At 40.4% G+C, this 19406-nt stretch overlaps 1 protein-coding gene across 3 annotated transcripts in view; it reads right to left on the bottom strand.

Moving 5' to 3' along the window:
- FILIP1 (filamin A interacting protein 1) overlaps positions 1-17240 on the bottom strand; it is a 211727-nt gene extending 194487 nt beyond the window's left edge. For all 3 annotated transcript variants that reach the window (XM_021092343.2, XM_021092328.2, XM_021092321.2), the window contains exon 1: positions 16855-17240. The gene's annotated coding sequence lies outside the window, so the exon portion shown is untranslated. The remainder of the gene's footprint in view (positions 1-16854) is intronic.
- Positions 17241-19406: the final 2166 nt, after the last annotated feature.

Here is a 19406-nt window from a genome sequence, read left to right as displayed (position 1 = left end):
TAACATTACACAGGGAATTCATGGCCAGCCATCAACATATTCTTGGCACTTTGGTGATGAGAATAGACTATGCAGCTTTGTTTCAATAGTTCTAATCAAGCAAGATCCCTCCTAGGAAATCCTATCAAGCTACTGAGGAAGAAGTATGTGGACTTTTCTTTCTTTTTGTCTTTTTAGGGTCACATGCACAGCATATGGAAATTCCTATGCTAGGTGTAGAATTGGAGCTGTAGCTGCTGACCTACACCACAGCCACAGCAACACCAGATCCATAACCCACCAAGCAAGGCAAGAGATCAAACCCGCGCCCTCATGGATACTAGTCGGGTTCATTACCACTGAGCCATGATGGGAACTCCCTGGGCTTTTCTTTTTAATAAGAATCTCTAGGTCTGCCAAGCTTTTAGAAGTCAATAGGCAATATTTGAGCACAATAGGAGGAAAAGAAAACAATGCATTCTTAAAACATCACGTGTTTTGACTCATGTTTTTCAAAATGGAAGTCACCTTATTTTTCTTCTGATTATAAAGATTTCTACTGAATATAAAGCATATTGTTAAATTGCTTTTCAGGAAGCTTGTCCCAGGTGATTTCTCAACAGCATTATATGGTGGCCATTTCCTCACACCCCACCATGCTGGGTACTGGATTCCACTGAGTCTTTGTCAATGCATTTGTTGAAATAACACTATCTTCTTTTAATTTGAATTTTTAATTATCAATGAGGTTAACTCATTTTTTACACATTTACTACAAATGGTTTATACAATTTGTCCATTTTTCTATTGTTGCATCTCTTTTGCTTTATTTATTTAAAAGAGCTCTTTAAAGATATTTGTTCTTAATTATTTTTGTCCAGATTGCTGTTTGCATTTTAACTTTGTTCATGTACAAGTTTTCATTCTGTTTTTATGGAATCAAATAGTTCAGTCTTTAGTCTTTTACTGCTTTTTTGGCTTTGCTTAGGAAGGTCTTTCTCAACTCATCTACATATACATGTATATACATATTTTAAGCATGTCCCTTTCATTTTTTTCACTTAAATTTCTGGGGCAACTAGTCTTTACTTTGGTAAAAAGTGAGACACAGAGATTTCATTTCATTTCTTCCCAGTTATTTCAACCCCCCTGACTGAAAAACCCCATATTTCTTTTCTGATTTGAAATGTCTCTCCCTCCTAACCCTAAAATCTTATGTGTAGGTTTCTGGAGTTCTGACTGTTTTCCTTTGATATCCTCATCAGATGTGAACCGATTCTGACACCACTACCAAAGTAGGGTTTTTTGTTTGTTTAGTTTTCATTGTTGTTGTTTTGCTTTTGCTTTTGAGGGCTGCACTAGCAGCATATGGAAGTTCTAGGCTAGGGGTTGCATTGCAGCTGCAACTGCAGACCTACACTACAGCCACAGCAACATGGGATCCGAGCCATATCGGCAACCTACACCACAGCTCACAGAAACATTGGATCCTTAACCCACTGAGTGAGGCCAGGGATCAAACCCATGTCCTCATGGATTCTAATCCAGTTCATTACCACTAAGCCATTTCAGGAGCCCCCTTCACATTATTCTTAAAAACATTAAAATTACCACACAAGTGGAAAGAATTCAACTTAATGATTTCTCCACCACATGTAAAGTTATGTCGACTTGTTGCAACAAATCAGCTATTGAGCCTTTCAGTCACATGGATTTCTGCTGCTTCCTTTAGACCTTACTTGTCATGCCCTATCTCCTTTTCAGCCCCTAAGGTCCCCTTTGCCCACAGCAAGAGTCACTTGATTGCCCCATTTCTTATCTCAGCATCAATCACTCACTGTCCAGATCACCTGAGTGCTCCTTCAGGACCCCTCATGAGTCCCATGGCACTGAAATTGCCATTGTTACAATCTGTAGCCCAGTTAGAGGGTAGAAATAATACGATATTTTTTGTAACGATTTTTTTTCCATTAGCTGGTTTACAGTACTCCGTCAGCTTTCTACCGGATACACATATATACATTTTTTTCCTCACATTATCCTCCATCATGCTCCATCATAAGTGACTAGATAGAGTTCCCAGTGCTATACAGCAGGATCCCATTACTGAGACAATACAATATTCAGCATTGATCCCTGTGCATGACACAGAGGAATCTCAGTAAGTATGCAGTGACTGGGTGAACAGTACCCACAAGATGTCAGACAGGAGGGACACAAGCCATCCAGCCCAGGACTCTGGGACTGAACACCATCTTAGCTGCTTTGGCATTGCTTTACAGTGTCTCTGGGACTGTTCCTCCACAACTCTTCTGTCCCCGAATCCCACCTCCTGCTCTCCTCCCTGGTCCTACAGACAGGCTCGCCCCAACTCTGACACCCTGCCTGGCTCAGAACATATCTCTGCCTGCCAGGATACCCGATAACTTCATGCTAGACCTTCAGGCACCAGCTGCAAGCTTGACCCACTCTTTGTCATTGAATGCCATGCTGTTTGGATCCTGTGTTCCACCTGTTCTTAGGTCAGCACCAGTGCAGCCCCTCTTCCAGCTATGTGCATGGACCTTGCCCGATTGAGCCTAAGATATCCTCCTCAAGATGAGCAGATTGAGTGGCTCTCACTCTAGAAGCAGTTGCTTTCACACAGCCCAAATCCTTGTGATTGTCATGCAATAGCAGTGACAATACTGTTGAAGTCCAACTCCTGTGAACATTCTGGGAACAGAAATTGAAATAATAATCCAGATGTAAATCAGATTATAGGACTTTAACCATACATTCATACTATATGGAAAAACAAGAGCTCTGGGATTTTTTTTTCCTCTAATCTCTCTCAAAAGGACAAAATCCTTTACTTTCTGAGAAACCACAAGTCACTTTCATCTGGTTTTTCCCCCCTACTCCTCTCCTCTGTTCAAGCTCAGTGTTTCACGTGTTCATTTTGGTGAGATTCCATTGCAATACCTCACCGGGAACATATGTGCTCCACTGGGACCTTATTCCCTGGAAGATGTGAGTGGTGATGTAAATAACAGCATCATTGGAATCTGGAGGAAGTAATGCAGGAAAGAAAGCTACAGTGAAATAAGGCAAAGTCAAGCCACTATGATCAATATCTCTTCCTGGAGTAATGTTGGTCGTATTGATGCTGATAGAGAAGCTTCGGTGGTATTCGTCATCTGGGGCCATCAGCACAACATTAATTACATGGCAGCTGTTGCTTTACCACTTGCAGGGGAGGGAAGAAATACTAATTCCAAAATAGATTTCCGATGATGAGAACATTTCCAGCTAGTAAAACAAATAAGAGCCTGGTTGTGGGCTTTTTTTTTTTTTTTTTTTTTTTTTCATGAGTGAAGGGATGAGGAGCAATTAGATTTGTGTGGATAGTTATGTCTTATACCACTGTATTTAAAGTAAAAATTCCAGGGAGTTCCCGTTGTGGTACAGCAGAAGCAAATCCAACTAGGATCCATGAGGATGCAGGTTTGATCCCTGGCTCCACTCAGTAGGTTAAGGATCTGGGGTTGCTGTGAGCTGCAGTGTAGGTTGCAGACATGGCTCAGATCCCACGTTGCTGTGGCTGTGGTGTAGGCCAGCAGCTGCACCTCCAATTCTAACCCTAGTCTGGGAACTTCCATATGCCATGGGCGTGGCCCTAAAAAGCAAAAATTAAAATTAAAATTAAAAGAGTTCCAGTCCACTGTTGGAAGCACACGTACATCATGATAATCATAGCTACACGATCCATATTTCACTCACTCAGTTATGCATTTGTTATTCTCTGATGCTCTAATGAATGTTTAAAATGTTTGTTGATTTTTAATTTGCATTGTAACTGAAACATTACATGACCACTAAAGGTTTAGCAAATGCTGAGAAGCAGAGAAGAATCACTCATGGTAACTGATTGTTATTCCCATATTTATAAAAAAAATTATGTTCAGTCCAATTACTATCAAAACTGATTGGCAATCTTTACTTCCTCTGGGAGTTCCTGCTGTGGTGCATTGGGTTAAGAATCTGACTGTGGCAGCTTGGGTTCTATTCCCGGCCCCTCGCAGCAAAGGCTCCTGTGTTGCCGCAGCTGTGGGGTAGGTCACAGGTATGACTTAGATTCAATCCCTGGCCTGGGAACTTCCATATGCCTCAGGTGCAGCCATTAAAGAAAATAAAATTTATTTCTTCTTAATGCCATGACATTTAATGGATTCAACTTAAGCACCTACTGAGCACTTGTTTGTGCGATATGATTCTAAAAAAGTCCCAAGTCTTACCTGAATCTATTTATCATGTTAATTTTAAAAATTTACATGTAGATGTTTACCATAGAATATTTATAATAGTCTTTTAACTTTTTTTTAAGTTGCTATTGCTTAGAGAAATCTGTGCTACAGTATTTGGTGATTTTTTTCATCTAGGTCAAGTTGATTTAACCAGACAATGCATATAGATTTTCCCCAAGGTGTGAAAAAGCCTTCCCTATAGAATTTCAAGCTTACATAATCAACCAGAAAATTAATTCCATCCATGTGACCTGAAAATGTATACTTTAAAAGCTCTTTGGAGTACACTGACCCTCCACTGGTCAGTTCCATGGGACAGGGTAGCTTGTTTCCGGTACACCTGCTGCTGTAGGAGAAGTGAGGTGATTAATCCCTTCCTGTTGTTGCTGATATATCATGAGAAGTTAAAGGGGTATGAAAGTCCAGATGGGGAAATCCCAGGGAAAATAGTGAACACAGGCAAACTCATCAGATTAGGAGAAAAGTCAAGGTCTGAGCAGGCAACCAGAGATAGCAGTTAGAATTTCCAAGTAAAGATAAAAAGATATGTGTCCAAAAGTAAGACAGAAGATAATATATTGGCCAACAAAAGAAAGGAAAGACAGAATAATAGAAACCAAGTCACTGGGGGAAATGGAACACATTGGAAGACTTCCTAGGAGAATGGGTTGCCTTCAACTTCTCCACTTACGGGGAAAATAGAGAAGGGGAGGACCTGATCTCTGGGCAAGCAGAAAACCAGTTAGTGGAATCTTAGAGCACCAAGGCCAGCTGCCACAAGACCCCTGATGTTGAAACAGGGAAGCAGCTGCCATTCAACACCTTACATCTCAGATTTGGCTCCAGAACAGCAAAGTGATTAAGTGATTAAGAGCACAAGCTAAGGAGTCCAACTGCTGGGATTCAAACCACAGACATACCACCTGCTTGTGGGAGGAACCTGGCAGCTCTCTCATCTCTTTATCTGATGTAGAGTGTATGGAGAGCATGAATATCTGCCTTATAGGATTGTTAGTGCCTAATACATAGAAAGCACTCATTAAATATGGGCTATTTTATTATTTGTTATGATTGTGTAATAGAAGAAATAATAGACTAGGACTCAGAGGACTTTGTAACTTCTACCGCATGTCCTCTCTTATCTCTTTCTAGAACTGTCTTCTTCAAAACAAAGAGATTGTATTAGATAACTGGTTCTCAACTCTGGATGCACATTAACATCTCATAAAACCTTTCAAAATAGACCACTACTTGGGCACCTCTCCAGTCAGCTTGAATCAGAACTTCTGGGGCAGGAATTCCCATCTTGGCTTAGCGGAAATGAATCTGACTGGCATCCATGAGGACACAGGTTCGATCCCTGGCTTTGCTCAGTGAGTTAAGGATCCGGTATTGCCATGAGCTGTGGTATAGGTTGCAGACATGGCTTAGATCTGGCGTTGTTGTGGCTGTGTAGGCCAGCAGCTACAGTTCTGATTCCACCCCGAGCCTGCGAACCTCCATATGCCAAGGGTGTGGCCCTAAAAATACAAAAAAGAAAAAAAAAAGAACCTCTGGGGCATGGCCTGGGCACCTGAATTTGCAAGCATCCCAGGTGATTCTGAGGCACAGGGAGCATTGAGAAACATGGACTAGAGGACCATCAGACTGAGCTTGGAGTCTCGAAGTTTCAACCCGTTTCATCACGGCCAGCTCCAGGAACAAAGCTGTAGAGCCATAGACAGTGTAAGACTCAGACCCCCATCCCCATTTGAAATCAGACCAGCTGTGGAAGTGTGATGAGAACTAGGAGGACACACAGAATGTCTTAATTATCCCTCAGTTTTGGTGCCAAAGGAAGTTTAGAACAATTGAATGAGGAAAAAAAATACTTACGGAAGCCAAACAGCAAAGCCCTTGGCCTCCCCAGAGCATAACACTAATTCCTTCTCTCCTTTGACCCTGTCACACTTTTTCACCTAAATACAGAAGACAAGAAGGAAATTCTTAGTTTATTTGTTGGAAAGAAGTCAGGAGAGATCACATGACTGATGGATATAATACACGACTACCTTTCTTTTGGATTAAACAGGTCAATGCCACAGAGCCAAGAGTGTATTTGCTTCAGGAAGGTGTTTAGCCTGTCAGGTGAGTATTGTGTAAGTTGAGTGTGCATTCATGATGGCTGAGTGCACTAGCACAGTTGTGACAAGATGTATTTTTTTGTTTGTTTGTTTGTTGCTTTTTAGGGCCACACCCATGGCATATGGTAGTTCCCAGCTCACTGCAACACCAGATCCTTAACCCACTGAGCAAGGCCAGGGATCGAACCCACAACCTCATAGTTCCTAGTCGGATTTGTTTCCACTGCACCACGACAGGAACCCCAAGATATTGTTTTTAACTCATAGAATAGAATTTCTCAGAAGGTAGAGAGTCATTTGGTGATATGTTTACTGAGCCTGAAACAGTCACCTTTCTGGGATGTTCCATCCCATCATTTGGGTGGTTGATACACTGGAAAAGGAGAGTACTGATGGCCACTGGCATAAGAAAAAGCAAAGCATTATCTACTCCATCAAAATCATATTATAATGTTATGGACAATGCCTTTGTTTACTAAAATAGTTTTTGCTCTTTAGGTGGTGAAACTGGTTTAACATCTAATTTTTCTGCATTTAGATTCTTATAAAGGATATGAAGCCATCCGCAGGAGATTTTTCAGAGCACAAGGATTTAAAGATTATGAATATATATTTGATTGTTACAATTCTTTCAAAATCACATTAAAAATAGACTGCCCTCTAGATTAGGTCTTATAGATTATTGAATAAGTCAGATATGCAAATCCTGCCTGGTGCATTAATGAAAGGATTTTATTGAAATTATATTCATATCAAAAAAGATTAAAATCTTTCAGAAAATCTCAGAGGCAGTTATCCAGGCAGCCTTTTGTTTGTGATTGATTGCTTTGGAAATATTAAATTCCTGCTAATATGGGGCATTTAAAAAAAAACCTGATTTAACATAAATTTAAAGGATTATGTTCTTATGCTAACAATATGCCAGAAAGTTAGTCAAAGCAGAACTGAATTCATATACAAAGTAAATCACTTCCAATGTAATATGGAATTACACTAACAAGGAAAATTAGGAAAATACCAAGTTGGAATTGTAAATAAATCTCTGCCTGTTTTATATGCATAATTTATTGTTGAATATAAGTTGTCATCCAGTGGAAGAAAAGTTGTATTAAAAACTGCTCTCCTTTTACTTCAGACATTGAGGAAGCTAAGTGCCATGCAAGAAACTAGAAACTCGAAAATTCCAATTACATCCAAATAGTCATATTTTTAGCATCATTAAAGGTAAATCTTTGTTTTAATAAAAAGAATCAAATAGAATATCCAACAAGACATGCCATTGCTCCACAGTGGCAAACCACTGGCTGAAAAGTTGCAGGTATTTTTTCCTAAATTCTAGCAAACACTGTTTTTCAGAAGGAACAACATGCTGCTAGATTAACAACTCACTACCTAAACAGAGTTACTGGGAGCCAAGAAGAGCTCTTCCATGGAATGAGACTTTCTGTCCCCTTCTTCACTGCCCCCCCCCCCCACAATTTACATACACCACCAAAGGCTTCTTCAAGAATCATTGCTACCCACAGCTGGAATAAGCATGCTGCAGGACTCACTCTTAAACCACTCCACAAACAGTGCTCATGATCAAGGCAGAAATCTGCAGAGCATTTCATTACAATAGAAGGTGGGGTTCTGCATTGTCAGCAGGAGAACCAACAGGCCAAGACCCCCAGTGGCATCAAAGGATCTGGCCACAACAGCACCCGTAATAGCTCATAAATTCAAATGCTCCACGGCATCCTCTTGCAGAGAATCATCTCAGCAGGGAAAGCCCAGAACCACGCTGTACAAGCCACAACTGCCAAAAGAGAGCTTCTGATTTTCAGGGCCCCAGACCTAGCTCTTCCTGGGTTGCCCAACTCCATGGGCCACTGCAGCTCCCATTTCTACTTTGGGACCCTAGAAGAGAGCCCCAGTGGGCCTTTGAACCCAGAATCTCTTTGCTCCTAAGGACTCTTTTCAGACCACATGGCCCCTGCAGGGTCACATTTGACACCTTTCACCAAAACATCTCACGGTCATTCTAGGTCAAGGTCTTCCTCGAACAACTGCCTACTTTACAAGAATGTGGTTGAAAATATGGGCTAAATAAGATCAAATTGCCTGGGTTTGAATCTCAAATTAACCACTGAGCACATTACTTGCCATCTGTAAACCTCATTTTTCTAATTGAAGAAGCAAGAGATAAAAATAGTGCCTCATTGGGAAGTTCCCATCGTGGCTCAGTGGTTAATGAAACCAACTAGCATCCATGAGGATGCGGGTTTGATTCCTGACCTCGCTCAGTAGGTCAAGGATCCGGCGTTGCTGTGAGCTGTGGTGTAGGTCACAGACACAGCTCAGATCTGGCATTGCAATGGCGGTGGTGTAGGCCAGTGGCTAGGGCTCTGATTCAACCCCTAGCCTGGGAACCTCCATATGCCATGGATGTGGCCCTAAAAAGACAAAAAAAAAAAAATTGGTGCCGCATGGGGTTGTTAAGATAAGTAAGTAAGATCATTCATGTAAAATACCTGGTGGAGTTCCTGTCATGGTGCAGCGGAAACAAATCCGACCAGGAACCACGTAAAATACGTGGCACAGAATAATCTCCAGTATATGCCATTATTATCATTTATATACACTAAATAATTATACATAGCTCTATAATACATACATTATGTAGATAATAGATATTATATGTAGCTATTATCATTATATTATCTATTACCTATCACTCTATCAGAATTGGGATTCCGATGGCCAGGCATTATATAGCCAGCACCTGGCATGCTGGGCAATGACCTATGGAATGAACAGAATATGGAAAATGGGACTATGTCACCAAAGTTGAGGGCCCCTGAGGAGTGAATTCTACCAACACAGCTGGCTTCCTTGAGGACCAGAACAAACAACAGGCAGTGAGCAAAGCAGTTGGTTTGGCAGTGTCCAAACCAGAAGAAGGATCTATCAAGACAGCATGTGAAAGTTGAGCTTATGTGTAAAGGCCTCTCCCTTGTTCAAATTCCAAGCTGCTCTTGAAGCATGTATTGCTCACTAAACAGTTAATGTAACACAAAGAGCCTTGACTATCTCCAGTGTCACATTTCAAGACCTATAGAATAATTAAGAAAAATCTGAGCTGGCAGGACTCTTTCTGGCTTGCATTGGCAGGCAGACCATCTTTGTTTTCCATTAGTGTGTGCTGTCGTCACAGTAACTGCAAGACTCCAAAAACAGGCCCAGGGTGTCATTTCCTCATGTTCTTAGTCTGCCACACTGAAATAGCATCATGAACTCAGCAATGCCTCTTCCTTTCCTGTTGTGCTCTGCTACCTCAGTCAAAGAAGCAGGCCCTAAAATGAGTTACTTAAGACATAAGTATATTAAAGAGATATCAAGACAAATAAAGTCCATTTATCCCCATTACTGTATCGCTTATGACTCATGCGTGTGTTGGGGGGAACCTTATTTTTGCAAAGATCTTTTAGATAAACAAGGCAAGTTGGCAGTAACTTGATTGTCTTGGTGATGTCAGCAGTCTACTGTTTTCAATCAAATTGCCTTTTGGCTTCAAATATGTAGCAAATCATTTTCTAAAGGCTGCATTGGGTCTACCCCAACATGTCCATTTCATGGCTTTCCTTCACCTTTTCCTTACAAGGATAAGCAGCAGATAATTCACTTCTTCAAAGTAACTTGGGAAGATTGTAACTATAATGATTGCAAAAGGAGAAAAAAAAAAGAGGCTATTTTCCAATGTAGACATATAAGGTCCTTAGCCAGTGAAGCAGAAATCATTTTCATCTATGTTTTGGTAAAAGAGATAGGTGACAACATTCAGGCAAAAAAAGCAAAAACAGAAAAGTCCCTGAATCTTCAGAGCTCCAGGAAAGTCATACCACTTGAGATACATTCTGCACGAGCTTTAAAAAATTCTTTTCAAAGTTTGTCTTTCACAGACCTCAGAAACACATAAATCACACAATATTATACACGTTGACACCACTTCCCAAAAAGGAAACTCAACACCAAGCTTCTTTTGACTTTTCAGTACTGCTGTGGCTTAAACAAAGATCACAGGTTCTGGAGTGCTGGCTAACACCATGTCTTTTTGCTGGGAGTTTCTCAAGTTCTGCAATCAGCTGGTCCACAGCCAACTAGAGCTGCCCGATTCATGTTGGACTTTCCTTATTCTAGCTTCTTACACAACTTGCTGCCTAGCCTTCGAAATTACACTGCCTCAGCTACTGCTCTGGGGGAAGTTGTATTCTCCCTGTAGCTTTTTCTCTCCTCTGATTAGCTAAAGAGTAGGACTGACCATTTAAGGAAAAAGAACAACATAATCCAATTCCTTTTCCTAAGGTTCCCATACTTTTGCCCTAGAAGGTTTATCATGTAGTCTGCAGAGCCAGGAAAAGTTCTTCTTTCTTTTCTAAAACAAGGTCTTCATTAGAGAATGATCATTCTAAAATTCTTATCTTTTAGAAACTCATCCTTTCAATTGCAAAAAATAAAACAAAATAGACAGGTCTAAACCATAAGTATCCTGCAGAAAGCTTGTTGGCACTAAAGTTACTAAGAAAGTGCTCCACTTACGAGTGCTTCGTGTATTTTTGTTAAATTAAACATATAGAATAGCAAGCACCCCATAATATACTCCTACATCTCTATGATGCAACACTTTTTTTGCCTTGGATTATACTTTCTTTTCATGTTTAGGAAGAACGACTAGGATTAAGGGCAATGAACAGCAAGAATTCACTTCTGTTGGTTGAGGTTGAAGCCAGTATGAGATGACCTTTTTTGGTCTTTGTTTTTATCTGTTACTAGCTTAATAAAACAAAACAAAATATCCAGAAGAAGAAATAAGGAATGATAAATATAAGAATATATCCATCTTTAGATGAGGAAGTCTCCCTTCCATATATTATTTAGCGTAATCAGCCTTAAAAGAGACACTCAAGCACTATGTATAAACACGCTTTATCTCCAAGTGCAAATATAGAAACCATAGGATAGACCATGCTGTGGGTGATTTCTTGGCCTTTTTAGCAATGATTCTATAAGACAGCACACTGCTGAGTGATAACAGAAGGTTTGAAATGCAAATTCCACACTGAATTATTGGCTGGACTTCAAACTATGTCTGCTTAGAGTACCCAGCAGCAAAGTATGTCCCTAACAGGATTCCAAATTTAAACAATACATGCTTCTGCCTTTTCTATGATGTGTGAGGTTGAGTCCACCGACCTTGTATCCAAGGGTTTTGTGTGCAACAAAGATGAAAGTAAACAGATAACTATATTTAAGGTCTGGTAATAAATCATGAATAGCTTGATTTATTGAAAAGTCTACCAGGCAACTGTAAGTTTTATTAACTTATTAAACCTTCAAAACAACTCTATGAGGAAGATAGCATTTCCATCCTCATTTCACAGATGAGGAAACAGAGGCACAGCGAGTAACCTGCCCAGGTCCTCAGGGAACTGAAATCTGAGTCCAGGTCACCTGACCCACCTCTGCAAATCCTGCCTCCTCCACATCAGTGAATATCCTTATTGTCATATCTTCAGCTCATATTGAAGGAAATGAAACATATTTCACTAGCTTACTTTCTATTCTATTCTATTGCCATGTCTTAAAAATAATGCATAAACAAATGTATGTTGCAGGCTTTCAGATGCTATTTTTTTAACAACCATGTGTTACCAGTCTTTTTTTCTGTTCAACCTTTCTGCTGAAATAGACCTCAACCTTCCATGGGAAATAGATCTTACTCCCCATGATGCCGTTTTGTTAAAGCCATGTGTTTAGAGAAATTGAGACAGATAAATGAAAATGTCAATTGAGCAAGTTCTGTAAAATCCTATTTCCTAGGGCACCTGTTTTGTGAGGAAATGCTCATCTTCCAAAAGAGACCATTAGCATTTCTTAATTTATTTATTTTTGTCTTTTTAGGGCACCCACAGCATATAGAGTTTCCTGGGCTAGGGGTCAAATTAGAGCTGTAGCTGCCGCCCTACACCACAGCCACAGCAATGCCAGATCCAAGCCGCATCTGCGACCTACACCACAGCTCAGGGCAATGCTAGATCCTTAACTCACTGAGAGAGACCAGGCATCGGACACAGGGATGACTGCATCCTCATGGATGCTAGTCAAATTGTTTCCCCTGAGCCACATCAGGAACTCCTAGCATTAGCTTAGAATATGTATTTTACCACAAAGTTTCACTTCTAAAGTGGCTGGGTACAAAGCATTGTCCTAACACACTTGGGCTTTGAGTTGTTCAGACTCATGCACGTTGTGGATGCTCTAGGGTCATTTTTGATTCTGGATTTCTAATGATGAGTGTGTGAGAAGGTATAAATAAGTATAAAATCAAGACAAGCAATGATAAGTGCGGTTATAAGTTATTAAAATTATAACCACAGGGAAACCATTGCTAAATGAATATATGAAATATTTCACAAATTTCACTGGGAAAACCCCAGAGTGATTCTTAATGAACACCCATTTAAAAGAGTAATTTTAAGCACCTTGGCCATCTTAAAATAGAAAGAGAATGCTTTTCTTCTGGTGAACACAGAAAAAAAAACTAGTTCAAAACCGTGATTCATGCTTTATTTCGCACAAAAAGGCTACAGGTTTCATGAGTGATTTAAAATAAAACTGAGAAATGTCTCTTTTTAAAAATACCCAGGGAAAAATGAAAAATGATAATAGCATGATATTTAAATATTTTAATGTTCAAGACCAGATTTTATTTGATTTTTTTCATTTTAAATGATTTTTATTTTTCCCATTGCAGTTGGTTTAGTGTTTTGTCAATTTTCTACTGTTTGGCAAAGTGACCCAGTCACACATACATGTATACATTCTTTTTCTCACATTATCCTCCATCTTGCTCCATCATAAGTGACTAGATATAGTTTCCTGTGCTATACAGCAGGGATTTCATTGCTTATCTATTCCAAAGGCGACAGTTTGCATCTATTAACCTCAGATTCCCAGTCCATCCCACTCCCTCCCCCTCCTCCTTGGCAACCACAAGTCTGTTCTCCAAGTCTGTGAGTTTCTTTTCTGTGAAAATGTTCATTTGTGCCATATGTTAGATTCCAGATATAAGTGCTATCATATGGTACTTGTCAAGAGCAGATTTTAATCCATGATGACCCATAAATGAAAGGAAGCATGATTAATTGAACAGTACCAAAGATAACTATAAATAGAATCTGGTACCAAAAGATGAGGAAAGTATGTGTGTTGTGGTATTGAGAGGTCTAAGTGCAGACACAGGAGATTCATGCATGTGCACACAGTCTTTAAACCCCCATTTCTATTTCATTCTCGACAGGTAGATCATCTCTACAATCAGGCACATGAATATAGTCACAAGTACTTGTAATTTTTCTATGCTTGGTAAAGCTATGAAGACCTTCCTTGAGAAATTTTTGAGATAAAAAGCTATTAACCGCACTTATCATTGCTTGTCTTGATTTTATACTTATTTATACCTTCTCACACACTCATCATTAGAAATCCAGAATCAAAAATGACCCTAGAGCATCCACAACGTGCATGAGTCTGAACAACTCAAAGCCCAAGTGTGTTAGGACAATGCTTTGTACCCAGCCACCTTCATAAAATTGTTCTGAATTTAAAAAGGCAAACCCTGCTCCAAAGGACTCTAATTCTGACAGAGTACCAAACAGCCCAAACTAAGAAGGAATAACTTCTAAAAGATGTGGTCAGAGTTCCTATCGTGACTCAGTGGAAGTGAATCTGACTAGCATCCATGAGGACACAGGTTTGATCCTTGCCCTCACTCAGTGGGTTAAGGATCCAGCGTTTGCCAAGAGTTGTGGTGTAGGTTGAAGGCATGGCTTGGATCTGACATTGCTGTGGCTGGGGCATAGGCCAGCGGCTACAGTTTCTAATCTGTCCCTGGCCTGGGAACCTCCATGTGCCTCAGGTTCGGTGCAAAAAAAAAAAAAAAAAAAAAAAGAAAAAGGACAAAAAAAGATGTGGTCTAGGGAATCACTGTGAAAATGGAAAACACTAACTGGGTTCTAAAGAGCAGACAAGGTTTCCACAAGAAAGGTGAAGGCAGGGCAAATACAACAGGCACCCAGAGGTGGAGCTCTGAAATATGCCCTGCGAAGGTGTTTGGAGAAGGGCCCAAACCTGAAATAGCTGAAGCAAAGGGACACTTGTTGAGTAGTGGGAGCTGAGACTGGAAAAGTAAAGTACATGCCAGATGATGGAAGGTTTTCAAAATACCCATCCTAGTGTTTGGCAGAAACTAAGAGTCGCAGAAGATAACTGAAGAGTAGACAGACAAGCATAGGAAAGTTAACTCATGGGCAAGGTTTGGACAGCAATGGGGGTGGAAGGGAGCAGCACTGTAACAATCCAGACTGAGGATGAAGGAAACAGACCTGGGGGTGCTGGGAGATGACAATGGAATCCGACAACTCTTCTGGTGAAGGGAAGAAGAGGAGATTCCAAAACGACACAGAAAGGTGAACTTGAGAGAACGAGGGAGCACAATCTGCATGGTTGATTATTCATCTGCTACAGGAAAGCACGTGCTATAACCTGAGCTATTTTTGATTCCCAAGGGTAAATGTACAGTCATGAAGACAGTGATACTCAAAAACAATCCATCAGGAAACATGGCTTTCACTCAGGGCCAATTGCTGTACTCCGTTATCCCCACGCCGTTCCACTAACTCCGAAACAAATTACAGGCCTCCAAAATCTCCTCATGGCAGATTTTGGCCTTACACATACATTTGTAAGCCAACAATGTGACCCTTTCTAAGATAAAAACAAGAAAAATGTAAAACATTTAGTTCAGACTTTTCAAAATCCTTTCTCCACTAAAGCACCAGAAGTCTCATTCTCTAAGTTTCCCAGAGTACACTTTGCACTGTTACTTGTATACATTCATTACATAGGATTAGTTGCATTTACTCTGTAAATGAATCGTGTGATCAGAATCATGAAATATAATATCTACAGAAGTGGATGTACTATTTAATTTTTCTGAGCATATGATATATAAACTTTTTCTTTTTTTGGGCGGGGGGCCGTACCCGTGGTACATGGAGGTCCCCAGGCTAGGGGTCGAATCGGAGCTACAGCTTCCAGCCCACAACACAACCACAGCAACACTGGATCCGAGGTGCATCTGAGACCTACACCACAGCCCACGGCAATGCCAGATCCCCAACCCCCTGAGTGACACAAGGAATCAAACCCACAACCTCATGGTTCCCATTCAGACTCATTTCTGCTGTGCCATGACAACTCCTGATATATAAGATTTAATTAGTTTTTTTTAAATAGGAACATTTAATGAAAGGGTTGAAATATTCCTGTCAATAATTTGCTCAAAACTGTTCTTGAGTAAATTCTTAAGTTAACAAAATAGACTCACATAATTTCTTTTGAAATGTGTCTTTGTATCACCTTTGAAATTATCCTTAATTTAGAATATTCCCTCCAATTATCATGTTCATTTAAGGGAACAAACTTCTTATGCTAATCCAACCCAAGTATAGGCATGAGGTGTCACTAGTAACCACATCACCAATGAGCAGCCACAACTTTTGTCAGATTTGGTGTGCTATTGATCATGCTGAGCAAGTCTGATAAAACTGCGTGGCAACTCATAGAAAGGGAGAAGATATAACAGACAAAGGAGGATTTCCTTCACACCACAGTAAATGTGTTCATATACATACATGCAACTTAGGAAAGGATTTGTCCTCATATATTCAATTCAAGTTTTAAAAATCAGAATCTATCATATCTCTTATACAAGCAATTCCCCTATTTTTTAAAAGACACACATAACAGCATGGTCCTGAATAGTTTATATTCAAAGACTGCAAAAGTTGTGATTTAACGCCAGGCATATTCTGTGCCTGGTCAGAAGCACTTGGGGTGACCGTGACGTTATACGGTCCGATGTAATACCAGCACAAGGTGTACCAGTGTAATCAGAGAATCCAGCAAGCAGCAAGGCAAAGTACAGCAACACAAACACCAGGCAAGACTTTCGTTTACCACACCAGCTGCTCAGCTACTTTCCATACATGAAAGTTATCCTGCTTCTAGGGAAAATATCCCTTCCACTGGTTAGCCATCTTCATTGTGAAAGGACTGTGAAGTTGTCCTTTGTCATATTTCTGTTACCTGCCAGAAAATGATAACTTGGCAGAAACATTCTGATGGCTGTTTAGACATCCTAGCAATCTTTGTGTTGAAAGAGGAATCAGGTAATTCTGAGAAAGGGATGACTTTCAGAATCTTTAAAAGCAATTCAGAGTGACTGCCGTAATTCCTAAGTGTGTTATCACATAGGGGAACAATGAGAATCAGAGGAAACAGACAACACAGATTTGGAGAGAGCGCTCTCCTTGTGGAAGCAGAAATTGCTTAAGAGAGTAAGGAGCTGTGGCTTTTTATCTTACCTGACTGGCAGCTTGTCTAACCAAGGGTACGTCCTTAGGGAGGTAGCGTATCCTTTGAAGAACCCAGTGGCTTGTCCCACAGCCTGAGACTGGAGTCCTGGAAAACTATCCAGCCCGAAAGAATACAGAGGAAAAAGCTTTTCCCACTTTCTTTCCTAGGACTGGCCAATAGCTGAAGTCATGCAGGAAACTGGGTAGAGAGCAGGGGGGAAAGCAGCTTCTTCTCCCTGAAATCCCGATCAGCAGAAATTGGAGGCTGCTGTGTATCTCCCACCCAGACTTTTGTTTAAAAGTTTTTTCAACTGTTGCTAGGTGTTGTTGGGTTCTGAGATTAGGTTTCTCGTCTTCTGCTCCCTTCACAACACCGTCAGAGCAATGACTTTGTTGAGGAGCTGAGCTCGCGTGTGCTATATTTAACCAGTGTTCTCAGCAAGTCAAGCCTGTCAACAGCTGAGAAGTTTGGAGCTGTTGCTCCTCAGTTCCTCGGCAGCTGGGTTATCAGTGGACACAGCCCGGCTCGCCCAGTGAAAGATTGCAGGGAAACTGGCAGACCCTTTTAAGGACTGCTGCTCGTTACCCAGAGGTAATTATGATGGAAGCCCTTAGATGCAGACTGTGACTGGGGACTTATGTTTTAAAATCTGAAAAAGAAAGAGCAGCAGTTGTCTGGAACAGAGAGCAATGTACCGATATTTCTGCAACATTCTTCTCTGTTAGGCTTTCTGAGATAAATGTTCATAAATAGAAAAAGCTTTTAAAACTGTATCACAACTGTTAGAAAAATTCACAGCAAGAAATCTGTTCCAGGCAGTTTTTTACATGGTTGTGTGGCATTCGTGCACGTCGTATTGGACCAAACCAGCTTACATACCTGACTGTTATTAAAATAAGGTAACCGTGAAGGAATGTCTGTTAAGGGTGTGTTTCTGAAAGGAGTGAGGTTAAGAAGGAAAATCTTAGCCTTCTCACTCAGGTCATTCACTTAAAGCAAGAAATGGAGAACGCTCCAGAAAAACCAGGACTTGAGAACCTCCAGTGGTCAGAGCTTTGCCTCATCATTAACCCCAAAGTCTCCACAACCAGGAGTGGGGTCACTTCTACCCTGAAAGTCCAACATGAAGAGGGTCTCAAGATGTTTTATTGGTTTTATTCTATATCATAAAATAGTAGGAATCGGCCAAGATTAAGACTCATGAAAAAAAAAAATGTGTGTTTAAAACTAACTAACTAGTTTTGGGGACTGTCTTACTAATTACATATGTGAAAGTAACAGTAAGAGGAACTGACAGCCTTTTAGCCACAAAGTAGGAAGGAGGGGGTTCCTGTCATGATGCAGCAGAAACAAGTCCGACTAGCATCCATGAGGATTCAGGTCTGATCCCTGGCCTAGCTCAGTGGGTTAAGGATCCAGCATTGCCATGAGCTGTGGTGTAGGTCGCAGATGTGCTTTGGATCCCACCTTGCTGTGGCTCTGGTGTAGGTGGGCAGCTGTAGCTCTGATTTGAGTCCTAGCTTGGGAACCTCCATATGCTGTGGATGCAGCCCTAAATGCAAAAAAAAAAAAAAAAAAAAAAAAGTAGAAAGGAACACACATACACACAGCATCACTGTCTAACACACTAGAATATTGCCCTGACAAAAATCTTACCAATGCCACTAAAAGGGTTGACCCCTTTCCTGAGATTAATTTATCAGCTTAAAGATATCCATTTTTTTTGACATGCAAACTGAAGTTGACCAAGGAGACAAGTAAAGACATAATTTTAAGATTTTAGGTGTTATATACTTGCAATAAATATACAGGAGAACCCTAATGCCTGTCACATTTCTTTTTAAAGAAATCACCTCTAAAGCGAGTTGACCCCATACCTCAACCTATTAGAAGTCACTTTTGATGGAGCATTATGGAGGATAATGTGAGAAAAAAGAATGTATATATATATGTGTGACTGGGTCATTTTGCTGTACAGTAGAAAATTGACAGAACATTGGAAACCAACTATAATGGAAAAAATAGAAACCATTTTTAATAAATAAATAAATAAACACAAATTCACCCAGGCAAAAAAAAGAAGACATCTGGGTTCTCCCCATCCCACCCACCTCACTAACAGCATTCATCCTCTCTTCCTAATGTATTTACTACTATTAACATATAAAATCACATTTGTTCAGATTCTTAGTCCCTCTGGATCTGGGCCAACCTTGATTAAAAAAAAAAAAAAAAGAAGACTTCTATTAAGATGAAAGCATTCTTATAAGAAATTAACTAACTCTTCTAGAACGCTAATGGATCTTTTAGACACAATCTATTCACGTCCCTACAAGTAGGTTCTAATAGGAAGTGGAAGTATGTGACTGGGCTGTGAGATGGTTCAGAATCACTAGGAGAACTGTTTCAAAAATTCCAAAGGGATGTGGTATGGGGCGATAATAATTTGAAAAATGCACACCACCCCCACACATATCCCTCATGTAACAGCCCCCCCCCCTTCACTGAAGACTCGGGAATGTATCATTTCTTCCCTCCTAAGAGTTTACTTTGCAGAGGT

This window comes from Sus scrofa, chromosome 1 (assembly GCF_054392235.1).
Source record: "Sus scrofa isolate SSC_HxYL_T2T_F1_AM1 chromosome 1, Sscrofa_HxYL_maternal_Yorkshire_Landrace_v2.0, whole genome shotgun sequence".
Classification (NCBI taxonomy): Eukaryota; Metazoa; Chordata; class Mammalia; order Artiodactyla; family Suidae; genus Sus; species Sus scrofa.
This window is presented reverse-complemented; position numbering and strand designations above follow the sequence as displayed.